The sequence below is a fragment of the Schistocerca serialis genome, chromosome 1 (genome assembly GCF_023864345.2).
Source record: "Schistocerca serialis cubense isolate TAMUIC-IGC-003099 chromosome 1, iqSchSeri2.2, whole genome shotgun sequence".
NCBI lineage: Eukaryota > Metazoa > Arthropoda > Insecta > Orthoptera > Acrididae > Schistocerca > Schistocerca serialis.
In genome coordinates this window covers 809,235,315-809,262,628 of record NC_064638.1, presented here as the reverse complement: position 1 = coordinate 809,262,628, position 27,314 = coordinate 809,235,315, and the positions used below count along the sequence as shown (strand labels likewise).

The 27,314-nt window shown below is 43.6% G+C and overlaps 1 protein-coding gene and 1 pseudogene across 1 annotated transcript in view; one reads left to right on the top strand and one right to left on the bottom strand.

The window, feature by feature from the left end:
- The window catches only part of LOC126484140 (U-scoloptoxin(05)-Sm1a), a 122,704-nt gene that overhangs the window by 81,366 nt on the left and 14,024 nt on the right, over positions 1-27,314 (top strand). The gene's annotated exons all lie outside the window — the stretch shown is intronic.
- On the bottom strand, positions 17,429-17,546 carry LOC126426422 (5S ribosomal RNA; annotated as a pseudogene).

The window sequence follows — 27,314 nt, the reverse complement described above, 5'->3', positions numbered from 1 at the left end:
ATGATTGGAAAACCTCGGCCTGGTCAGAGGAGTCCCGATTTCTGTTGCTAAGAGCTGATGGTAGCGTTCAAGAGTAGCGCATACCGCACGAGACCGTGGATCCAGGTTGTCAACAAGTCACTGTGCAAGGCCTCATAATGGTGTGGGCTGTGTTTACATAGAATGGACTGGGTCCTGTGGTGTAACTGAACCGATCATTGACTGGAAATGGTTATGTTCGACTATTTGAAGACCATTTTTTTCCCATTCATGGACTTCATGGGCCTGAATTGTTCAGGATTGGTTTGAAGAACATCGTGGACAATTCGAGCGAGTGGTTTGGCTACCCAGATCACACCCACATGCATCGCATGGAACATTTATCGGACATAATCGAGAGGTCAGTTCGTGCACGGCATTCTGCACCGGCAACGCTTTCGCAATTATGGACCGCAATAGAGGTAGCATTTCTGCAGGGGACTCCCAGCGACTTTTGAGTCCTTGCCACACAGAGTTGCTGCGCTACACCGTGCAAAATAAAGTCCGACACGATATTACGAGGTATCCAAAGACTTCTGTCACCTTGGTATAGATTTAAATGTTGCGTCAATAGGAGGCAGACTGTACTTTAGAATATGAGAAAATTGCTTACAGTTACGTGAGTACTAGACTTCGTGACGTACTATTTTGCCGGATGCTGAAGGTGAAATCCCGACCCAAGCTCACGGAATTTTCAAGAAAGCTTTTGGGCATGCTACGGTGGAAAACATCACTTACACTGGGCATTCTGCTGTACGGAAAGCCGAAAGGGCAACGCCGTTAGTTCATTAAAGCTAAAGTGGGCAAACTGCCGCTACAGTCTCTCTCGGGGTCCGAAGAGCGTGAATGTGATGGATAAGGTGCAAACAGTTCTGTGCTATTCATCAGCATCGTGAATAAATGTGAAGAATACCTTCACCAATTTCGCCTATAGAAAGACTGGTCGGCAAGCTGTGGTAGGCATTGTATCAGGATATTCTGGTCATCAGGAAAAGTCAATGAACAGATCCAAATCTTCCATTCAGTTTTTCGTGGATCCATGTGGAGTTGACATTCAAGACAGTGGGCACAAAGTAGAAATTTTAAATTCTGCATTTAAAAATGTCTTCGCGTAAGACGATACTACCATATTGATAGCAGTAATCGAACATGCTATGTTCTGGTGCGTTTTGTTAGTGCAGATTGCCTACCTCAGGGATACGCAGGGGCAAATCTATTGTTTTCCTGTGATTGACAGGTACTTAACCCATTGTTTTCCTTTGATGGACGGGTCCTTAACCTATTGTTCTGTTAAAAGCATCCTACCTTTTGATTGACAGGCACTTCACCAATTGTTCCCCCTCCCCCCTTCCTTCCCCTCTCAGGACACCTCCCCTTGCTGATACAGGTAACTTTCAGGTTGGAATAGCCCCTCGCACTCTTATCAATTTGAGTGACTACTTAACTAAATTGATCAATTAATTAACCACCCCCTGGTAAACCCCCTCCTCCCTGAAACTTACGAGAATAAGACTCAGTTGACCAGTCATTTGGAGGGAATTCGATTGCAGTGTATGGAATATTGTTAAAACAATTCTTAGAATATATGGAATGTTGATTGGTTATTTATTTATGACAGTGGATGGAATATTGTTGAAACGATTTAGACAATGTGTGGAATATTATTTATTTGAACAATTTAGGGGATTCAAGGCAGTGTATTGAATATAGTTTATTTATTTATTTAAAGAATTTTTCAGGAAATCGATGACCACACCCACCATCCCATCCCCAAGCCACACCTGGAAATTGGCGGCTCCGTGGTGAAGAGGAAGGATCTCATGAAGGGAAATTAAGGGTATATTGTTCACTAACATAATAAAATCATTTTGCCGGGCTTGGATTTCACTTGCTTATCGTTCTCTGCTGTTTGGAACGATGCAGATCTTGTGAGAAGTAATTACATCGATCGCATTTCTTTTTTTATTGCGATTGCGCAAGGAATACCGTCATGAAACTCACATCACTCGTAATTACACACAGTTAAAAGTCATTCGATCGCGAAGCACGCACCGCCCGCCGTCCCCTGTCCACTGGACTGCACAGGACGCTACCGGACTCGCTCCCAGGAGTCGGGATGCACCGGCGGCCCCCACGAAGTGACGACGCGGCCGTCCGCTGCCGAACCACATGCAGGTGTCAGTTCGGGTGCCGCAAGAATAAGGCGGCGGCATGCCTTTGATACATGACACCTGAGTGAAAGATTTGTGACATAGGATCAGCAGCATTGTAAGTTTGTTCGCTAGCGAAAATGTTGTGTACAAGGAAGTATGATAATTAGAAATTGCAGACAGACTTGGACAAAATTTACATGTGCTGTAATGAATGGCACCCCCCTTTAAATGTTGACAAATCGAGGATAAGGTCCTATAACAAAGAGAAACTACCCAGTAGGACCGGATTATGATGTCAGTGGTGAACACCTCGAACACGTCACATAGTTTAAATACACTGCTCTGGAAAACTTAAGGACGGAATAGATAAAGTAACACAATATATTAACTAACTGATGCAAATAAATGAAAGTACGGGACCGTGTTACCAGAGGCCGTTCGCTGCTATCAAACTGCTCTTTTTTTTATAAAACATATCGAAGTTAAGTTTGGCGAAGTTGACTCACATAGTAAGATGCATTCTGGTTCCCTATTGGTTAAAACCAATCATTCGGCTTTCCTTTGTGCTTGTGAACGCTTAGGAGACATCTTAGTGAGCAGTATTTCTCACCAGTCCTTACATATGACCCAGGACACTATCTTGGCAAAAACCTCCTTCTTTAATCTGACGGACTGTTGCGGCATGGATCAGCATTAAATGCATCCCTCGTGTCGAGAGAGGTCCTAAGGACAATTGTGTTGATACTGGCGCTTTCATCCTGGCATTTGAGGGGGATACGCTTCTGGGAAAAGTCAGTTAGGTTTAGTGTTGCGATGTGAAATGCTGTACTCCACCTCCCATGTGCTGTTTCCTGTATCTCCATTTCAGTCACATGTCTTTGCTTTGAGACCACTGTTCTTATGCCGTGTGGTACGCCGTTTCTTGTAGACGGATTGATACATTAACAAATCAGGCAGTTTCATTCATGGTGTTATCATGGACATATGGAAAAAAGGTAGTTCCGTTCTGCACGTCTCCACTTCGACGTACCCTGATTCCATATAACCCTCTGGCACATACACACCACTTAACTGTCATGACTCAAGTCAGCCGTGGAGGGTCACATGACCGCCCAAGATCAGTTCTACACCATCTACACTCTACAACGATGCAAAGCGGGTAGTGCGCCGTTTTAATGTGGTAACTAATGTTTTGTCAGTTGAGCTTGCGGACCACGACTCGGCAACAATCTGATGTTTAGCGACATAGTACATCGGTCTTCTGACCCTTGTTATAGATTGCAGCGCAATGTCCCCTTTGCCAGGCACGTGAAACGTTTGGTTGTTCCAGTTACCTATGGTAAACGGTTGCTAGAAGAAGGGGCAGCTCCTCGGGATGTTAAGTACAGAATAAGTGCTGTCGAAAGGAGATCTCAAATTGGTTTTATAAATCCAGATTTCCAGGAGGCTTTTTTGACAAACATGCTCACAAGCGGGTTCTAATCAAAATGCATGTCTGTGGCGTGTCGTCTGTTATGCGACTGGATTCATGATTTTTTTGTCAGAGAGCTCACAGTTCGTAGTAATTAAGGGGAAGTCATTTCATGAAAGAAAAGTCATAACTGTGGTTCTGTAAGAAAACATTATAGGCCTCCCTGTTCTTCTTCATCTCTATAAACGATTTAGGAAGCAATATCAGCAGCGCTTTTGCAGATGAGCCGTTGTTTAATGTAAAGTCATCAAAAGGTCAAAACTAATTACAAAATGATGTAGGTAAGGTCTGCATAGTGCGAAAAGTGGCAAATGACCCTAAACAACAACGTTCTGTTCCTGTGCCTGAGTACGAAAAAATTCCATTAAATTTAAAGATTGTCGATTCCGCTAGATACCTGGGATTTAACAATTACGAACGACTTAAATTGGAACCACCACGTAGAAAATGTGAGGGAAAGCGAATCGAAGACTACATTTTATTGGCAGAACGCTTAAAAGGTTCAACAAGCCTATTAAAGAGACACCCTACATTGCATTTTTCCATTCTCTCTTGGAATGTTGCTGCGGGGTGCGAGAATCATACAGGATAGAGTTAACGGAGGACATCGAAAAAGTTCATAGAAGGGCAGCCCCTTTTGTCACGCCGTTACAACCCTTCATGGGTCTTAGCCTCTTCGACAAGTTTCCTTCATTCTGCCCTCTCCAGCGCAATTCTTCGCCATCTCTGAGAGATCTGATATTTTCTTCCGTATCATGTATCCATCGCTGTCACGGCCTTCCGTTGTCTCCTACCTGCTGGCCTTCATTCAATAACCTTTCTAGTAGTTGTTCTACTACCCATCCTAAGGACGTGTCCACGCCAGGCTATTCTCCGACTTTCTGTTAATCTTAAAATTTCAGCTCCTTGTCCAAGGGTCCAGCTCAGCGTTCGCGTTTTATTTCCAGAAACCGTTGTTATATTGAACTGACCCACAGATCTTGCGCAGAACTCTGCATTCAAATCTCCTCAGCCGCCACTCATCAGTAGTCATTATGTCCATGTTTCACACCCGCAGTTTACAACTGGCCTGATCGTTTCGTATTATCACGGAATAGGGGAGAGATTGTCATGGATATGATAAGTGAGTTGGCTTGGCAGTCGTTGAAACGTAGGCATTGCAGGAAAATTTTTTCACGAAATTAAAATCTCCAACTTTATTCTCCGAACGCCAAAATATTTCGTTTGCTCCCTCCTACATAGGGAGAAATAATCGTCGTGATAAAATGAGGGAATTCAGAGCTCATACGGAATTACTTGAGTGTACATTTTTCCCACATGCTGTTCGAGGGTAGGACGGTCAAGAAATACATTGAAGCGCCTAAGAAACTGGTATAGGCATGCGTATTCAAGTACTGGGATGTGTAAAGGCAGAATATGAGATATGTAACCTCTGGCGTGCCACAGGGGAGTGTCCTGGGACCATTGCTTTTCACAACATATATGAATGACCTAGCAGATAATGTCGGAAGTTCCATGCGGCTTTTCGCGGGTGATGCTGTAGTATACAGAGAAGTTGCAGCATTAGAAAATTGCAGCGAAATGCAGGAAGATCTGCAGCGGATAGGCACTTCGTGCAGGGGGTGGCAACTGACCCTAAACATAGACAAATTTAATGTATTGCGAATACATAGAATGAAGGATTCTTTATTGTATGAATTTACGATAGCGGAACAAACACTGGTAGCAGTTACTTCTGTAAAATATCTGGGAGTATGCGTACGGAACGATTTGAAGTGGAATGATGATATAAAATTAATTGTTGTTGGTAAGGTGGGTACCAGGTTGGAATCATTGGGAGAGTCCTTAGAAAATGTAGTCCATCAAGAAAGGAGGTGGCTTACAAAACACTCGTTCGACCTATATTTGAGTATTGCTCATCAGTGTGGGATCCGTAGCAGGTCGGTTTGACAGAGGCGATAGAGAAGAGCCAAAGATGAGCGGCGCGTTTCGTCACAGGGTTATTTGGTAAGCGTGATAGCGTTACGAAGATGTTTAGCAAACTCAAGTGGCAGACTCTGCAGGAGAGGCGCTCTGAATCGCGATGTAGCTTGCTGTCCAGGTTTCTAGAGGGTGCGTTTCTGGATGAGGTATCGAATACATTGCTTCCCCCTACTTATACCTCCCGAGGAGGTCACGAATGTAAAATTAGAGTGATTCGAGCGCGCACGGAGGCTTTCCGGCAGACGTTATTCCCGCGAACCATACGCAACTGGAACAGTAAAGGGAGGTAATGACAGTGGCACGTAAAGTGCCCTACGCCACACACCGTTGGGTGGCTTGCGGAGTATAAATGTAGATGTAGAATGCCTATACAAGTCACTAAGTGTCTGGCGCAGTTTTTAGATCGGTTACTGCTGCTACAATGGCAGGTTATCAAAATTTAAGTGAGTTTGAACATGGTGTTATAGTCGGCGCACGAGCTATGGGACACAGCATCTCAGAGGTAGCGATGAAGTGGTGACTCCCGTACTACCATTTCACGAGTGTACCGTGAATATCAGGAATACGGTAAAACATCAAATCTCCGACTTCGCTGCGGCCGGAAAAAGGTCCTCCAACAACGGGGTCTACGACGACAAGAGAATCGTTCAACGTGACAGAAGTGAAAACTTTCAGCAAACTGTTGCAGATTTCAATGCTGGGCCATCAACAAGTCTCAGCGTGTGAACCATTCAATGAAACATCATCGATATGGGCTTTCGGTGCCGAAGGCCCACTCGTCTACCCTTGATGACTGCAAGGCACAAAGCTTTACACCTCACCTGGGCCGGCCAACACCTACATTGGACTGTTGGTGACTCGAAAGTTGTTGCATGGTCGGACGAGTTTCGTTTCAAATGGTATCGAGCGGATGGACGTGTACGGGTACGGAGACAACCTCATGAATACATGAACCCTGCATGCCAGCAGGGGATTGGTGGAGGCTCTGTAATGGAGTGGGGCGTGTGCAGGTTTAGTGATATGGGACCCCTGATACATCTAGATACGACTCTGACAGGTGAAACGTACGTAAGCATTCTGTCTGATCACCTGCATCCATTCGTGTCCATTGTGCATTCCGACGGACTTGGGCAACTCCAGCAGGACGATACGACACGCCACACGTCCAGAAGTGGTACAGGGTGGCTCCAGGAACACTCTTCTGAGTTTAAACACTTCCACTGGCCACCAAAATTCCAAGACATGAACATTATTGAGCTTATATGGGATGCCTTGCAACATGCTGTTCAGAAGAGATCTTCACTCCCTTACGGATTTATGGACAGCCCTCCAGCAATACTTCAGACATTAGTCGAGTCCATGCCACGTCGTGTTGCGGCACTTCTGCGTGCTCGCGAGGGCCCTACACGATATTAGGCAGGTGTACCAGTTTCTTTGGCTCTTCGGTGTGGTTTGAAAGTTGTTGTATGAACCTTCTGCCAGATGCGTAAGTGTGAATTGCAGAATAATCATGTAAATGTAGAGTGGATCGTTCGGTCCATACGAGCGTTGCAGACCGTTCGGTAGAACGCTGCTCGTAAGCCGCAGTGGCGACATTTTAAGGCAGCGCAGGATCCACGTCAGCGTGGAGAGGCGCTGGGGCATCGATCAGGCCCTCGTGCTCCCGCGTGGGCAAACATGACGCCTGCGGCGGCGCCCCTCAGGAGGTGCTGCTCATCAGCTCACCACCCGTGTCCTGCGTCTGCTGCGTTTCGTGAAATGCTGCAGTGGCTGTGACGGCGTGACACGCAGCGCATGCTACCAGTCCCATTGTTGTTAGCCAGCAAGACTATGGCAAACGATGAAACACAGTCTGTAAACTGGAAAAGAAGTTAGTATCCAGTGCCTGACAGGAACACTGCCGATCCGTTAACGCTTGTGTCGTCGGAAGCACACAGTCCAGACACTTTTAATGTGATCACCACCTATGTTCGACGCCAAGGTGCCATAGCCCCACACAGACGGCAGGTGGCAGCACTAGCAATGACCTGAGTCGTTGGGGGGGGGGGGGGGGACGCGGCAAAACAGTGCAGTCGTTTTCGTAATGCTGAAATGGGGCGATCTATCTGACGTCCAAAACGGCATTGGCTTTCGGGCCAAGGGTGAAAGCATTCTCGAAATGGCTAAATTTGTAAACGCCCACGTGCCGCCGTAGTTAAAGTATACTGTGCAGGGCAAAATGGCGCTAAACCGGCGCCGAGACAACTGTGGTCCACAGATGACAAGGGTGAACGATGGCTGCGGAGATGTGTACGGGAGAATAGACGTGCAGCTGTTGAGCAAGTGACCGCCCAAATGAACCAAGGTGTCTCCTGAACGACCGTTGAGCGAACGTTGTTGCGTATGGGCCTCTGCAAAAGACGTGTGGCTCATACACCCATGCTGACTACTGGTCATCGGCGACGAAGGCTGGAATTTGCACGCTAATACCGCAAGTTGACGTCCACTGTGTAGCGACAAGTGCCCTTTTCAGACGAATCACTTTCTATGCTCCATCGGACAAATGGTCGTTGCTGTGAACGGCGTGAAACGTCTTAAAGCAAACACTCCGCAACAATCGTTGGAAGGGTCCAAGTCGGAGGAGGGATCGTTATGGTCTGGGGAATGTTTCGTAGCATTTCGTGGGTGATTTCGTTATTCTGGAAGGCGTAATGGACAAATACAAGTATGCAGTTTTTTTTTTCCTCGACAAAATGGCGTCTACCAGGACAGTGCAACGTTCACACAGCTCGCAGTGTATGTGTGTGGTTCAAAGAGCGCCAGGATGATTTTCCGTACCTTTCTGGCCACCAGACACCCAGAATTTAAAGCCAATCGAGATCTGTGGGAGTATTTCGCGCCGTGGATCCTCAACCAAAAAGGTAGCGCAACTGCCCAATGCACTGGAGTCGGCATGGCTCCACGTCTACATCTACATCTACGTGATTACTCTGCTATTCACAATAAAGTGCCTGGCAGAGGGTTCAATGAACCACCTTCATGCTGTCTCTCTACTGTTCCACTGTCGCTCGGTACGCGGGAAAAACGAGCACTTAAATTTTTCTGTGCGTGTCCTGATTTCTGTTATTTTATCGTGATGATCATTTCTCCCTAGGTAGGTGGGTGCCAACAGAATGTTTTCGCAATCGGAGGAGAAAACTGCTGACTGAAATTTCATGAGACGATCCCGTCGCAACGAAAAACGCCTTTGTTTTAATGATTCCCACTCCAATTCACGTATCATGTCTGTGACACCATCTCCCCTATTTCGCGATAATACAAAACGAGCTGCCCTTCTTTGTACTTTTTCGATGTCATGGGTCAGTCCCACCTGATGCGGATCCCACACCGCAGAGCAATACTCCAGAATAGGGTGGACAAGCGTAGTGTAAGCAGTCTCTTTGGTAGACCTGTTGCAACTTTTGAAATCGTATCAAATTCGAAAGAATGCAGCGGTTTCATTAACTATCGCTCGAGATCATCAACGAACGCCACACACACACACACACACACACACACACACACACACACACACACACACAGCCGGTCGCGGTGGTCTCGCGGTTCTAGGCGCGCAGTCCGGAACCGTGCGACTGCTACGGTCGCAGGTTCGAATCCTGCCTCGTGCATGGATGTGTGTGATGTCCTTAGGTTAGTTAGGTTTAAGTAGTTCTAAGTTCTAGGGGACTAATGACCACAGCTGTTAACTCCCATAGTGCTCAGAGCCATTTGAACCACACACACACACACATATTTGAAACTTAGCGGATTACACTGAAACATTGTCCTGAACTACTTGGCGTCGTCGTATTACTCGAATGATAAGTAGTCGAGAGCGTAAAATCTGCATTAGGCCTAGTATCTTCCCATCCTACTTGCACTCGGGCCACCCTGCGAACTCCTACGCATCCGTACTTCAACTCTCTTCCCCGCGTGTCAAATATTGCTTGCGCTGCTCACGCGCCGCTCTTGGACGGTGACTAGGAGTACGTGGTACCGTTGCGTCGAGAATTAGTGCCTTCACTCATCTGAAGACGTTTTGGTTATTCTGGTTATACTTTTGACTTCATAAGTTGGACTTCTTCCGAAATGCCTTTAGCATTGCTGCCGTAACTCAAGAACTACCTAAAGTTGGTGAATTAAAGGAGAATATGCTACACGCTTTGAAATAAAACCACACTCATGAATATCGGTCAGTTAATTCTTAGTTCACACACCACAACGAATTTCTGGAACGCCGATATATGCTTAATGACTTCCGTGTTGTTTAATTACTTATAAACACCTATAAGTTTATTTGCTCCTGTTCATAACGACGCAGAAAATAAGCAATGAAAGAAGTGAAGTCAAAATGTTTAACGTTTTTTTCAAATACTGTTAGTGTGTGGGTGCGAGAACTGGTGCGGTGCAGAGGGACCAAGTTCCGGAAGCCTCTCTCAGCGCAGACACTTTAACTGCGCTTTTAAACTTTTAAATGTTAAGAGTAGTCGAAATTTAAATTGATCTATTACCGTGTTCAACTATCGTGCCTATTGCTACAAATTCTTGTCGGCGTCTTCAGTCCAAATAATGGCTTAGTGCAGCTTTCAACGTTGTTCTGTCCCATGCATGCCTCTTCATCCATATATAACTACTGCAACCTACTATTCATCTCTACATAACTACCGCAACCTACATCCACTTGGCTTTCTTCCTATAGAAATAAAAATGCAGCTATAACGAAATCCAGGGCCCTTTGGAGATGAGAGATTAGATTGCATGAAAGAAACCACAGAAATCGAATTTGTGTACTCCTATAGAAGAAAGAAGTGAAAATGCTGGTCTTCTGACTCCATTATCAACACTGCGAATTAATGTTTTTTTTTGTATTTATGTAAACATTGTGAAAATAATTTTTTGCTGGCTTGGCTCCATCACAGTCCTATTATTGGAGTCTATTTTTAAAAACTGAGGTCATATGAAATTAATCATTTATTGCGACATAAGTGGCATCATATGCGTTTTATTATGTTAGATTATAGTCTTTGTTCTTGTCTTGTTGTCAGATAGTATAACAAACTCGAATCTTTTGGTTAGCCCGTAAGTTGTACATTTCTACTAAGCTGTGTTTATTATTTTCCCACGCCCCTGTTGGCACGCTGTTTTATGGCGCCTCTTAAAACAAGTAAATATATTCCCGAACAGAAACTAAAGAAAATGGAAAAATGAAAGTGATGCTGTGTATAGCTTCTGTGAAATGGGTGCTTGTAGAATAAGTATTGCCTTCCTCTTCCATCTTGCATGGATTATTCAGCAACACAACTGTGGACAGTGACGACTGTCAATAACGAGCCTTAGTTTTACGTCCCAAACGTGAACGCAAGACATAAACAAGTAGAACCTGAAAGCACGCGTAAACTTACCTGCTCGATACGCTTCAAAGAGCACTACATAACTTCAGACTGGCATGTCGGAAAATATGAGTTGCTTGTCAGAAAAAGATCTTTCCTGCGAAATGTGTTGTTCCCCTTGTATGTGCTATTTCGCGGACCCAGAAACTGCCTTCAGCTCCTTTCGTAATGCAAGACCCTTCTGCTTTGCGGAAGGCCAGCCTCCGGTGAAAGAGCTTTTGGCCAGGTTTGCCCAGGGCACAGCTGCACAAGCCAGCCAGGCCTTTGCGCATCAAACCGAAGCACGGAGTGAATGAATGACTGTTGGGGCCGAGCTGGCGCATATTAATGTTTGCCTTCCTGCCCCGTCTAGTACGAATGGCACAGCCTCCGGCAGCCGCAAAATCTCCACTTCCGCATGCGCGTTCCAGATAGCAAACATATAAGCGGGCAAGATATTATTGCCTGCAGATTTTAGTTTCTTCGGTCGACACTGTGACCCTTCGTTTCAGGAGCTCGGATTCTGCACCGAAGATATTATTGTCACGTCTCATCCAAAGAATGTATACGATATGCAATTAGTTTTCCTCAGGAAAATCACCTTGCTTAGCCCCATCTATTTCTGGCAAAGTAGAATTAACACATTTAGTATTCTTATACCGTTTTGTAGTTTGTCTTACAGTTAACTATATGCCCATCCTGTGTGTTTTCCTAAATGTTGCAAAAATGGTTCAAATGGCTCTGAGCACTATGGGACTTACATCTGAGGTCATCAGTCCCCTAGACTTAGAACTACTTAAACCTAACTAACCTAAGGACATCGCACTCATCCATGTCCGAGGCAGGATTCGAACGTGCGACCGTAGCAGCAGCGCGGTTCAGGACTGAAGGGCCTAGAACCGCTCGGTCACAGCGGCCGGCTGTTTTTCAGTAAATTTTAATCTAGTCTGTCTGTTTTTGGGTGTTCGAGCGCGTTTCCGCAATCGTAAATGAATGCAAGAAGTTTGTCGTACACCACTAGCAGTTACTGCCAACTGTAAGTCAGCAACAAGACGAGAAAAATAATGATTTGTGACCCTTGCTTTGCGCAAAAGTAACCCTTTCTATGTGCCGCAGACAATTTACTACTTTGCTCATACTTTCCGTTCTGTCCATATCATGCTCCCAATCTAAGGAAATCGTCAAGTACTGTACTCCAACAGTTCAACTTCTTGGCAATTTGACGATTAGAGTGTCGCATTTCCTTTTTCGTACCGATTTTTGCTTTTTCACACATGATTGCTTTCCGCGTAGCATTGTCACAGTCGTGGTTTACGTACAAAAAACGCAATGTCACAGATGGTGTCTTGTTTCCTATCTGCAGTAAAGGCATGCGCATAAACTAAGCTGGCCGAGGTGGCCGAGCGGTTCTAGGCGCTACAGTCTGGAACCGCGCGACCGCTGTGGTCGCAAGTTCGAATCCTGCCTCGGGCATGGATGTGTGTGCTGTCCTTAGGTTAGTTAGGTTTAAGTAGTTCTAATTTCTAGGGGACTGATGACTTCAGACGTTAAGTCCCATAGTGCTCAGAGCCATTTTTGAGCATACACTAACACTGCACAGAGCAGACCGCCTTTATACCGAGTTCCACACTCTACCAACTGAATCGTTGATGTTTTATTATATACCGTAGTAGGCAATACCATTTGACTGCATTTGCCGGTATGCCGCATTTCATACTTTTGCACATATATAGTGCACAATTATTCCTACAGGCAGTCTTCATTTTCCTGGATATACGCCTGCCTTTATGCTGATTTCCACTACTGTATTAGAGAGCCTAAGGCAGCTTCGATGCAATTTTCCATTCCTGTCGCCTAGAAGCTTACCAGCTATCGTCTTTGTGTCAGTATAACTGCTGCATCCTACAAGATCAAACCGTTGCTTTATAGACTCATACGCTACGGTCGCAGGTTCGAATCCTGCCTCGGGCATGGATGTTTGTGATGTCCTTAGGTTAGTTAGGTTTAACTAGTTCTAAGTTCTAGGGGACTAATGACCTCAGCAGTTGAGTCCCATAGTGCTCAGAGCCATTTGAACCATTTTTTTTATAGACTCATATCTTTAGTCGATCTGCCTATGCGATTCTTTCCTTCCGCTACAGTTTTCAGCAATCTCATGTCGTAGTTGCTCATACATACCTAGCCATTCTCGCTCTTTGATTCATTATATTCTTCATGAGTTTTTCTCGGGGCCTCGTTGCAGAACATCATCTTTGCACAATCAGTCCCTTGATTTTCAAAATTCTCCTGTAACATCAAAGACTTTTCTGTTCGTTTCATTTCTGTCCTTCCCATTGATCAGGTTTCGCGTGTATACAGAGATATACCCCAAACATAACTTTTCGTGAATCTTTTTCTGAACTCAAGCATTTTAATTTTGTATGTTAGCAACTTTTCTCGATATAAAGCCCTTTCACCTTGAGAAATTACCGGTGCTATGTCTTCCTATTTTATCTGTTCTACTTCCGAGGTGGTAAAATTCATTTGCGATCTGATGTTTCCGTGGTGTATTTCTAACTTGTAGAATTCTCGGGTGACCGCCGGGGTCACGACGTAAGTTCTCCACGATAATTCGGCAAACATGTCAAGATAGCTTCAGCGCTATGTAGGGACCGGTTAAAACAAAAAATGGCTCTGAGCACTATGGGACTTAACATCTATGGTCATCAGTCCCCTAGAACTTAGAACTACTTAAACCTAACTAACCTAAGGACATCACACAACACCCAGTCATCACGAGGCAGAGAAAATCCCTGACCTCGCCGGGAATCGAACCCGGGAACGCGGACGTGGGAAGCGAGAACGCTACCGCACGACCACGAGCTGCGGACCGGTTCAAACAGATACTGGTATTTTAGTTCTGAATAACCGGTATTTTTTGTTATTTGTTTGGCCTCTGTTACAACAGGAATTTTTTTGAAACTTCCTGGCAGATTAAAACTGTGTGCCGGACCGAGACTCTAACTCGGGACCTTTGCCTTTTGCGGGCAAGTGCTCTACCAACTGAGCTACCCAAGCACGACTCACGACTCACGCCCCGCCCTCACAGCTTTACTTCTGCCAGTACCTCGTCTCCTACCTTCCAAACTTTACAGAAGCTCTCCTGCGAACCTTGCAGAGCACTTGGCCGCGAAAGGCAAAGGTCCCGAGTTAAGAGTCTCGGTCCGGCACACAGTTTTAATCTGCCAGGAAGTTTCGTATCAGCGCACACTCCGCTGCAGAGTGAAAATCTCATTCCAGGTATTTTTTTTTTGTTAACTAATAACTGAATAAAAAACCGAAATATCAATTAGCCAAAGCAGCAGTGTCAAAATTTTTCGTTTTTAAATAAACCTTAAAAAAAAAAAAGAGGGGGTAAGTTTTATTCGTAAAATTTCCATTGGTTTGAACTATTGCCTATTATTATAGAAAAAGGGAAAAGCGATCAGTGATATTTTAATAACAACGCAATTAGCAACAGACACATAGCATAATAATTGGTGCAGCGTTCCTGAGACGATGATGTCCCTGTTGCTGTGTGTCGTGGCTTAAGGTATGCGTGTACGTGGCATGGAGTGTGCACCCACTGGGGCCGTTGCCGCACACATGCTGTGTGCCACCAACTCTTGTCTGGAACTTTTTTTTAGGAAGTGACATAACAAGGAAGTACAACCCTTCATTTGCTTTAAGAGATTAAATTTTTTTGTCTGCCATTTCTATGAAATAATAAAAGGGGAAGGAAATTATGGTAACAATAACATGCTAAAAACTTATTAACAATTCCTTGCCGGCCGGAGTGGCCGAGCGGTTAAAGGCGCTACAGTCTGGAACCGCACGACCGCTACGGTCGCAGGTTCGAATCGTGCCTCGGGCATGGGTGTGTGTGATGTCCTTAGGTTAGTTAGGTTTAAGTAGTTCTAAGTTCTAGGGGACTTATGACCACAGCAGTTGAGTCCCATAGTGCTCAGAGCCATTTGAACCATTTTTTGAACAATTCCTTCATAGTATACTATAATAATTAGAAGTAGCTGAACTGTTGCCTGTGTCTAGATATCTGCTTGTAGCCATTGAAAACGGACAAATTAAGACGAAAAACAAGAGTTCTTCAACCTCACTTTTCGCCCTGTAGGCTGAGTATTCGTAATGCCCTAGTGGTTTGACACCCGATGACAAAATGACTTTTAAGCAGACTTTAAACAAATTACAATCAATAGGAGAATACTGGTGATTTTATGTAGTATTCCCCATTTATCACTTTCCCAGAAAAGCAGCGATGGTGGACGGACCAGTTTTGATTTCACGTTTTTTCTAGGAAATAACAGGAATAAAAAACCGAAAATCGGTTATTTCAGAAACTGGTTGTTTTGAGTGATTTTAATCAACAGGTTAAAATGGCGTGAAAAAAGAAAACTATAAAACCGAAAACCGGTTGTTTCAGCGATAACCGTCATCCCAAGTGCTTTCTCCCACTTCATTATTGGGTTGACGTCGTATGGGCACAGGCGGACAGCGCGCGAAGAAAATCTACAACCAAGCCGACGTCGAAATATGAATGGCTCGCAGCACGACATAAAACTACGTAAGAACCACCTAAGCGTGTGTCATCAGTCTTACAGGGAGAAAGATCAACGATGCGTTAATGCTGGTACTCGGCAAACGACTAAACTTCTTTCCAACTCCAACATCACTATCGACTGTCTACACGATAAGCAATCTTGAACAGACACCTACGTTCGCCAGTCAACGGAGCGGAAGAAACAGGCCGTGAAATGCTCCGCGCGCTCACCGGGGCCGCACCACCGGAGAGCAACGTTTCAAAGGCGGGAAAAGCCGGCATGTGCGAGTTACGTGACGCTCGAGATTTATTCGTCCTTGCGCTGACAAAAGGAACGCTACTGTGTTGCTCCTGTGCTCGGAATATAAACAGAGAATTTGGGGACTTCTCGGTAACGCTGCATACTGGAAAATAAGAGATCCAACCAGTCGCCTTCAGAGGAAAAGCATTAAACACATTGTTGTACCTTCGATGCGAAAACGTTCTAGAAACTTCGAGCACGTGCTGCTGCGCCGCCACGTCTATAGAGGTTGCCAAAGGTCCACAAGTAGGACATCCCACTGTAGCCCTTAGTCCAGCAGTATGGGAGCAGCAACGTACGGAATGGCCGAACACTTGACTACTCTCCCGACTCCTCCTGTAAGGAAATATCAACATCACATCCGTAACTGCATTCATTGTACAAAATCTACAAGTACGTCATCTCAGTGATTGGTGAGTTTCGACGTAGTCCCTGTTCATCAGGGTACCAGTAAAGGACTCCATGGAACTGATAAACAAGAAATTCGATACCGACTTGACGAGACTCTTAGGGTATACGCTCACCTCAGCCAATTTCCCATTCGATGGAAATCAGTAAGAACAGACGGACGGCGTCGCCGTGGCGTTTCCTCTGTCGCCGGTTGTGACGAGTTTGTTCGTGGAAAATTTCGAGGAGATAGTCATAGAGCAAGCCCAACTAAAACCAAGCTCTTTCTACCGTTACGTGGATCACACGATGGTCGGTTGTCCACATAGGCAGGGGAGCCTAGGTGAATTTCTCATCACGTCAAGCTGATTGACACCAAGATACATTTTACCATGGTTGCGGAACACGATGGCGTCCTCACGTTTGTTGACGCACCGGTGATACGGAAACCCGATGTCAAACTTGTACATAGTGTGTACAGAACAGAACGCCTACACACACTGATTTTTGTCTACAACTCCCACCATGAAGGCGTTTGACGCGCACTTCCTCACAGCGCGCGATCCAGCTGCTACTAAGACAGCCTTCCAACTGATGAAGCATCTGGAGACAACATTCAAAAGTAACGCATACGGCAGCAAACTGATTGAGACGTACGCTTAGGCATGTTTTACCTAGACAACAACAGAAAGAAAGAGCGGAACACGAATCACCAGCGTGCATTCCGTTTGCCGTCAATACCCCTAGAAACGGTAGCAAACTCTTGGCGTGACACAATGTCACATGTGTATTTCGCCCACACTCCTCCCTTCTTAAGACCTTGACACTACTACGTTCAGTACAGAATGATCTGGACCGGTGGCAGCCAGCCTGGTCCCTACCGCCAAGCAGTGGGCGCTACAGCTTTCATTGTGGGCGGTAGACGATTAGGGGATAAAATATTTTTATTAAAAAGCACTCCGTCTGCAGGCCACGAGTGGCCTACCGGGACCATCCGACCGCCGTGTCATCCTCAGTGGAGGATGCGGATAGGAGGGGCGTGGGGTCAGCACACCCCTCTCCCAGTCGTTATGATGGTATTCTTGACCAAAGCCGCTACTATTCGGTCGAGTAGCTCCTCAGTTGGCATCACGAGGCTGAGTGCACCCCGAAAAATGGCAACAGCGCATGGCGGCCAGGATGGTCACCCATCCAAGTGCCGACCACGCCCGACAGCGCATAACTTCGGTGATCTCACGGGAACCGGTGTAGCCACTGCGGCAAGGCCGTTGCCCAAAATATTTTTATTAGGTATTCATAAAATTTTGAAGAAATTATTTGCTAAGTAATTATTATTATATGCTTTAATTTGCTGGAACTCTTCTTTATAAATTTTATAACGTCTTGCTACTTCCCACTTTATAAAACACCATTACTGTGGAACTGGTGGGCGGCTAGAAAATTTTACTGCTAACAGAGATACAAAAGTAGCGGTAGGTAAAAGAGGTTGACTACCCATGATGTGGAGGAGCGGTCGGCAACTGGCGGACAGCGGTCCTGGTCCGGACCGCGGAAGGCCGAAAATTGGCCCGCCAAAAAATATTTTGAAAGTATAAATTACATACTCAGATTATTTAAAAAAATATTTTTGTGTTGATGACAGTTCGTTAGAGCAGCACCCTTATAATTTTTTCTAGTAGTGTACAATTAACTGCCGAGTAATTATAATTCTTAATGGATAGTTATAGGTAGATTAAATACACAATTGCAATGCTGTGCAGCATGGAGAGTGCGCTGAAGAGTGGGGGCGGAAGGGAGCAAACTGGCCGGCTGATCCACATAAAAGCTCTGTACACACGAATGCAACACAAGAATTTTGTTTGATGAACAAGGAAATTTTATAAATCGATTTCAGCACTGTCAGTCTCTGAAACCGCTATTAAATCGGAGAAGGCGTATTCATTTAAACTCCATATTTTTGTGCTCGTAACTCGAACAATAGCTTTGCAGCTGCTTTATGGAACTTCGGGCGAGTTCAGTCGGCGGTGGCGATCTTTGACGACGAAGCGCCACATTTGCAGTGCGGCTGCTTTGGTGTGCGGCAGAATACTCTTTGACACGGAAGTAGTCCCTTTGCGGTGCGTCTGCACGTGTTGTGTTTTATAAAAACCTAATCTAAATAAAGTACACAAATTTAATAGCCACTTCATCAGTAGTTGTGGCGATCTTGTACGAAGCGTTTCGTTAAGTGAAGGTCAAGTGATCGAACTTTTTGGCAAATAAAAGAAAACTAACATCCTTCCTATAAAACTTGGTTTCAGAAGAAGCAAAGAAACCATTAACGAACGAGTACGCTATCTGTGGCTTCCTTAAAAGACGTTCTGAAATTCAGGGTGTATCAAAAAGAATCATCCGATTTTAAAAAATCATACTATTATGTTGTTTGAGATATGTATGTGAACAACGTACTGTTTGGGAAGAGTAAACTCTCGAGTTTTACATGGCAACCGGAAGCACCGGAATTTTTAAATTAAAGGATTAGTGAACGGTGGATCGGTCGCACTGAATCTAATGAATCAGTCTTACATTACTGGCCTCCAAGTTCACCGGGCCTGACTGTATGTGATTATTTCTTGTGGAGATTTATAAAAGACTGTTTATGTGCCTCCTTTACCAACAACAGTGAATAAACTGAGAGATCGCATAACAGCAGCTGTAACTCAAGACATGCTCGCTGCAGTGTGGGAACAATTTGAATACAGCATGGGAAGATCAACAACGGACCTCATATTTGCGGTAAGGCAACTGCAAGAAAGGCACTATGAGTACGGGAAGGACTTAATCATGGCCTTTTTAGATATTGAGAAGGCGTATGACAGTATCCATAGGGACAAGCTCTGGGATGTGCTGAACGCAAAAGGGATAGATGAAGAGATAACACGAAAAGTCAGAAAAATGTATGAGGGAAGTGAGAGTTGTGTGAAAGTGGGGAGGGAACGTACTGCATGGTTCAAGCTGGAAAATGGGCTGCGACAGGGAAGTGCACTTTCGCCTTTATTGTTTATTATTGTTATGGATGAAATCCTACAGCAAGTATCAGATGCAATTGGAGATCATAAAATGAAAGCAGTGCTTTTTGCCGATGACCTGATGTTATGGGGAAATTGCGAGAAGGAGGTGCAAGAGCAGTTATATGTATGGGAGGCAACGGCAGCACAATATGGAATGCATTTCTCTGCAAAGAAAAGTGAAATAATTGTCACAACAAGGAAGAAGAATAGGCCAAATGTGGATATAACTTGTGGAGGGGAAAAACTACAAGTGGTAGAGAACTTCAAGTACCTGGGAAGCATGATTGAAAGTGAGGGGGGAAACGCAATGGAAATAAATGAAAGGTGCAGAAAAGCAGGGCAGTTCTTCAAATGCATTAGGGGGCTTATTTGGAGCAAGGAGGTGTCACAGAAATCCAAGGGAATTATATACCGAACCTACTTTGTCCCCATATTGGCATACGGAAGTGAGACATGGGTAATGCACAAAAGCGACAAAAGTAGAATACAAGCTAGTGGCCGGCCGCGGTGGTCTAGCGGTTCAGGCGCTCAGTCCGGAACCGCGCGACTACTACGGTCGCAGGTTCGAATCCTGCCTCGGGCATGGATGTGTGTGATGTCCTTAGGTTAGTTAGGTTTAAGTAGTTCTAAGTTCTAGGGGACTGATGACCACAGATGTTAAGTCCCATAGTGCTCAGAGCCAACCAAGCTAGTGAAATGAAGTTCCAGAGGAGCAGGTTGAGTGCAACAAGACGAGACAGATTGCGAAATGTGTATGTGAGGGAAAGACTAAAGGAGGAACCAGTACAGGACAGGATAGAAAAATCAAGACTGCAGTGGTATGGACACATGAAGAGAATGGATGAGGGAAGAATTCCAAAGAGGATGTTTGATCTGCAACTGGAGGGGAAGAGGCCCAGGGGAAGACCAAGAGATAGATGGGTGAAGGGAGTGAAGGAATGTGTGACGAGAAGAGGAGAGAACTGGACGAAGATGGAAGAGGGGGAATGGTGGAAAGACAGAACACGATGGAGAGGCTTGTGTTCCCGACAGACCCAGCCACTGGCTGGAAACTGTCCAAGACGATGATGATGATTGACATACGCCGTGCATATCAAGGGCGGCATATTGGAAGACCTACGAAAAGGTATGAAAAAAAAAAAGTTTTGACTTTCGCGTTGAGCAAAAAACAAAATTCATTGCATATGTTTATTAGTTTCAGAAATATACATGTGCATTTAATTAAATGCGTTCAACACCGAGCTGCGAGGAAATAGGAAATCAATGTGTGATCTGACATAAAGTGTTTTTTCTTTCCGTCGCAAGCTGGATGTCTTTGATAAAGACAGTGCAAGTCAAGAATTTTTTCACTATCCAACAATTTTTAAATATAAAAATAATTCTGAAAGCGATATTTCAGTATTCTCAAATTTTATGTTATATCTTAAGAAGGAATTTGCAGTAAGATTCCAAGACTTTTCAGAGATAGAGCTGTCGTGATTCTTAAAATTGCCTTTTGAAGGTTCTCCAGAGGCAGAATTGACGATGTGGCTGCGAAGTTGTTCTCCCTTTCAAAGCCTTTATTCCAGATGGAATTGGTAGGCTTGAGGAAGACATTTCCTTGCAAACATGTAAAACTGCATCCGCTAAAGAATTTGGGAGTAAACATGTTCCAGAAAAATATGAAAATTGCAAAAAATTAGCCATATACTTGGCCACTGTGTTTGACTACACATATATTTGTGAAATTTCATTTTCAAAAACGAATTTGTTGAAGATAAGGTATCGCTCAAGATTAACGGCCACTCGTCTTCAAGACACTATTCGCATAAACTGCTCTACGTGAATCTAACTTTAGGAAAATGGCTCAAGACCAGCAGATGTAATTTCTAGAATTGATTTTTTAATACAAATATGCCTATCTATTGTATTTCATATTTTGCGTCTGAAAGTCAAAATAAATATTGGAGAATAGAATTTGTTCTAGATTTTTAATACAAATATGTCCGTGTCTTGTATTCCATAGTAGTTTGAGAGTGAAAATCCAAATAAAAAATTAGGAAGGAATATGAGGTTTTTTCTGGATTTTTGAATACAGATATGCCTGTCTGTTGTATTTTATACTATTTTGTGAGTGAAAATTAAAATAAAAAATTAATAAAGAATATGAAATTTTTCTTGTGGACATCGATATTTTCAAAAATAGATGAATTCCATCTAAAATTACGAACCGTAATCAAGTATGGATCCCTAAACCTGATGAATATAACAGAGGAACTAGAGTATTTTTCTCCTAACTCTAAGTGTGGTCGTACACCCATCGAAGATGATTATGAGCACTGAAAACTTTTACGAGCAACAAGTTTGCAACACAAATTCAGTATGCCATTTTACTCGGTGGCGGTCAATTGAAGCCGCGAGAGCTCACTGACTTTACAAGAGATCTCGACACGCCAGTAAGTTCCGGATACGTCAAAGCCTCCCGCGTGATGTTACCATGTCTATTAACCATCGACGCATTAGAATCTATGTTTAGACTTGTATAAACTCAAGTCCAGTGAGGCTTATATAAACGCAAGTCCAGTGAAGCTTTTTTGATGTCTCACAACAGTAGACGAAATATGAATTCTGTATTAGACATTTAAAACGAAAGAAAAGTGTATTCCATCATCAAAAAGGCGTGCATCCGGGATAGTATTATTTCTTCTTCAGATTTTTCGGGAGAAAACCTTACAGCCATCTTCAAGGCGAGGCACTGGCAGCCGTCAGAAAACTACTTGCTGACGCTGCTAAAAAAATGAGACGTAACGCATGTGGAGCACCAGCAAGATCCCGTCCACAAGAGAGTAACATATGATTGCAAAGTGCAGCTCTCTCAGACAATCTCCGCAACGATTCCCAGAACAGTGGTTCTTCGTGCAAACAAAGGTCATGCCACTGTTTTGCTGCCGAGAGAAGTCTACATTAAAGAAGACGTACAGTTTACATGAGGACACAGCGTATCGTAAGATTGGCAAGTATCCCACTGCATGTGTTCAAAGAAAAATTGCTTTCACCTCTGAACTCCAGTTCTCTACCCAAGGGGGTTATCAACTGACTGACTCTGGGCCTCCCAGATTAAGCAACATCCTGAGGCCTACAAAGTTATACAGAAACAAAAGTGATTCAGAAGAAAATAGAAGTCATAATCCATGCTTGGAGCAGATACTAGAAGTTGTAACTTTTACACCAATATTGATGCACCTACTTATTGGTCGCCAGGTATATTAGTCTTGTTGTTGAGGCCTTTTGTAGGTAATTGTGAACACCTTGTCCGTAATTCAGAACATTTTATCAATAGAAAAAACACTGAAATTTAATGGCTCTGTTCTATTGGTTATTTTTGAATTTCTCTCCTTGTTTACTGAAGTACCTACGGTTGACTCTCTCTCCCATTGATTAGCAACAAGTTTGAGGAAGACATAATAGCATTACTTAAGCATGGGCTAATCTCCTCGCTAACCAATATTTTGAGCACATTGATGGTGTCGCCATGGGTAGGCACTTGCTGCCCATGGTAGCTAATTTACTTGAAGAAAAAGCGTTCAAGTCTGCAGTCACAAAACATATGTCCATATGTCTTACACATATGGAGAGCCAGATGGATTTAACTTGTTACTTAATATGCAAGGTGGTCGGAAACAGTGTGAAAAGTCTGAAAGGGTGTTGTGCTGAGAAATAGCTGTTAAGAAAAAAATTCGATACGTCGTCCTGTTAGCAGTTTAATTATCATTAGCGTTAGCCAATCGGGTCATTGTCCGTGCAGATTCAATCCCTTAATGCACTACATCTGCAGGTCCGTTATTTACCACTTGTTGAAATGCTCATTACCAGCTAAAATGTGCCATTTTCGAAAGTGATAAGTTTAAGATAGTTGCGCAAAAGCTATGTTTGTTCAATTTGAGGTAGCAAACGTAGAACGCAGCACCATTTGTGACAGGCTGCTTGAATTTGTGCACTACCGCCTGATTGGCAAACTTCAGTACTAACTAAGTGGAAAATGGTGCAACGTATTGAATTCTTTCCTTTACAATTATTTCTCAGCACAAATTACTGTGCAACACCCATAAAAGCTTTGCAGACTGTTTCTGAGTCCGCTGTATAATTGTATAAAAGTAATAGTGCATCCTTCAGTTATCTTGTACCTCTACACCTCCACCCCCATCCTCCGCGCCATGTTGTACATCAGTCAAAATTGTATGCAGCATCTAGTGAGTGACTGATTGCTCTCTCTCTCTCTCTCTCTCTCTCTCTCTCTCTCTCTCTCTCGTGTCCTTGCTATCAATATCAAGTGAGGTGGTGCAGTGTTTAACACACTGGATTTGTAATTCAGAAGCAGGGGTTCAACTTCCCTACCTACAGTCCATATTTAGATTTTTTGTGAGTACCCTAATCTGCTTACCGTGGTGACCAAGGCAACTCCTAACAACAAATTTTATTCCTCATATACATTGCTTCCTAGCTTGTGCTTCACCTCCAATTACAAGGGAATTTCAAGGAATAAGTTACACATTATGATGACAGGCCAAGTAACTTTGATTGAATGCTGCATCACACTTCGTAGTAACACAGACACATGACACTGTTTTTCAACATGGCCTCAAAGTCTCTGTAAACAGCAATTGGAATGGTCTATCAGTCGTGCAGTTCCTTGACCATAGAAATCTGCTTGTCGGTCACACAGCCACTGGAGAACCACTGTGAACATCCTCATGGTTCAAAAATCTCCACCGAGCGAGGTGGCGCAGTGGTTAGCACACTGGACTCACATTCGGGAGGACGACGGTTCAATCCTGTCTCCAACCATCCTGATTTAGGTTTTCCGTGATTTCCCTAAATCATTTCAGGAAAATGCCGGGATGGTTCCTTTGAAAGGGCATGGCCAATTTCCTTCCCAATCCTTCCCTAACCGAGCTTGTGCTCTGTCTCTAATGACCTCGTTGTTGACGGGACGTTAAACACTAACCACCACCACCAAAAATCTCTTTCCTCACAGATGTTCTTTCAGCTTGCCAAGAGACGGAAATTGCTTGGTGCCAATCAGCATCACTCACATCTGTTCAACCTTGGTCAGATTGTTGCCATCATTTCAGTACTGCTGGACATGACATTGCCAAAATTCATGGTGAATGTATGTGCAGTTTAGACATTTTGCAAACAGGGATTGTAATGTCCCACTTAGTTCAACTTGGAGCAGATTTCCAGCTGCTATGCCATTTCAGTCATCCATTGGGATGCACCTGTTATCTGTACAGCAGCAGAACTGTACCTGCAGGAAACCCAGAACATGTACTGTCTTCTGACAATGTGCCACTCTTGTTGCACAATGATATCAGTGTGGGATGAGACGTGTAACTTGCTTTCTGAAGTACCTCAACGTGTTGTTGGTGACGGAGCATTAAATCATAAGTTTCGTTCATTTCAGACTGATGGGCAGTTACAATCACAGTATTCTAACTGAAAGTTTTTAAATAGTCTTATTATTATATACTACTGATAATATACACAATGCAGCAAAAATAATTTCCGTGCTGGGAAAGGAATCTCCCACATTCAGAAAGACAATAAAAATCTAAGGAGGCAAGTAAGAATCAAAGTCCTCTGCTACTTAGAAGTACTTGTGGTGTAGTTTTAAAAAACAGAGTGGTCAAGTAGTATCTTTTAGTGAACACACATCTTTGAAGCAGTTAACAAAAAATTGTCATTGCAGGTGGAATCTGATTAAATTCTTGCAAAATTTCTTTCATCGGTTGTTCAGAAGTTCCAAATCAGCATGTGTAGACCCTAGGGAAAAATCAACAGAGTAAAACCCTGTGAAAAAGGCACTCATAGGTGTATTTCATAAATACATTTTCAAAAAAATATAGAAGTTATTTCTTCTCAAAGGTGTTTGTTATGTCACAACATTTATTTTGGTACAAGAGACAAATATGTTCTGTAGTTATTCGTATGAAGATCTAAGGTCAGTCCAATGTCAGTATCGGATGCCTGGTAAAACTACCAGAAGGGGACTCTCATAATATTTATGAAGTGTATCCACAGCATCCCAATAAATAAATAAACTAAGTTTCTCGTCAATTCAACAGTGTTCATAAAAAGGGTAGGCATAAAGCTAACAATCACCACCTCGAAACTCAAGCTGCTATGATGAAACCTGGTGATGATCTCAGTCCTTCTTTACGTATTCACCCTACAATGCATTTTTCCAGATGATTGATGACTAGGCAAAGACCGTTGCTTGCACAGGATATGCTCCACCTTGAAAAGCACATCATTGTTCTGTAAGTGGCAGCCACACAATGATTTCTTCATCTGAGGAAAGAAGTCATACAGTGCCATGCCAGGAGAATGAAGGGGTTGAGCCAAGTTTGAAATCCCAAAGAATCATCATGAGTAACTGTGTTGTACACATTTAGCTGGTTATGGTTGTCAAGCAAAACCACCACCTTGGTGGACACCTTCCCACAACACTTCATCTTGACAGCCTCCCATAACACTGTCTGGAGATTTTGATAGTGTGCTTCTGTGTGATACAAACCTTATGAGCGTAATCTGTTAGGACTATGTCACAGCAGTCCCAAAAAACACTGCATCACCTTGCCTGATGATGATTGGATCTTCACATGTTTCTACTTCTTGCTTTGCTTCTTTTCTCAGGGTCATATGATGTGTTGGTGGTGATTAGAGGGCTAGATATATCCTCTAGATTGGTCCAACACTGCTGCAACATTTCTGCTGCTGCCTTGGCTCAGCAGGCATTTTAATGCGTATGAGCAGTCATAGTATCCAGCGGACAGCGATCTTTGTCATGCTCAAAATCCCATGAAATATGATAAAAAGTGATCCGTGGCTGATTTTCCGATTTCCTTTATCACCGCAGTTGTGAAACACCAGTCTTTGAGCAACAACACCTACACGTCTCTTGCAATTCCAAGTTCTTCACAGTGTGATGGTCTACCACTTCACTGTTTGTTCATCTTTCGGACTTCGTGGAGAACCATGGATTTAACTCCACCAAATAACCACTGTGTCATATGATGAGGAATTGTTACCGTATACTTCCACCAACTCAGCAGGGATTGTTACAGCATTGTTTCGTATCAATTGCAGAAAACTAAACTCTCTTCGATATGATAATTGAATTTTGGCTATCTGTCATATGAAGTGTTTCTAAATTCTCATTACATATTTGGAGGGCTTCTACACTTGCTTTTAGTACTTAAGCATAAACCAGAAACAGTGGCTTATTTTTTGAATAGTACAGCAGAAGGTGTAGAATAAGGCGAAACTTAAAACAAATCTTGTTGGTTTCCAAACACGTGATTAGAAATGTTTTTAAAATGAAGATGCATATTTTGTAGTAGAATTACAAAATCACTTTCATGCATATGAAGTCATTCATAGGAGATATTATTACCTGTAGCTGTCACATTTGCTTACCAACAGCATGCAAATCTACACTTTGCTATGATGTTGCTCTATTGGCAGGCAGTACCGTTCTTGAGAAGGGACTGTACAAATGTACAGAAGAGTTATTGGTGACAGCTGACACACTGCAATCAAACTCTGTAACGTGTACCTGACAAGCTCCATACAATTTAGATCTGCAGGCTTGGTGCCTATTCTGTTCCGTGATTATCTTCAATTGTGAAACATTCATTCGTTTGAGTAGGTGTGTATGAATGTGAGTTATCACTACCAGAAGAAGTCTGGACTAAATACATTCTGAAAACATTCCCATTTGGTTGCAATACTTTATCTCTGTACTACTGGGCATTAGCTGTGCTCCTCGGGCCACCAATGAAGATAAAAAACTTTTTGTGCTGATGCAGCTTGATGCCTCCCCAGACTAGCACCACACAAACATCACCAAACCACAGTGTTCCTAGGATTTCTACTGTCATGCAGATATTCCTGCATTTCTTAGAATGTTTGACATGCCTAAGGGTGCTTGAGGATTCAGTTTTGCAAAA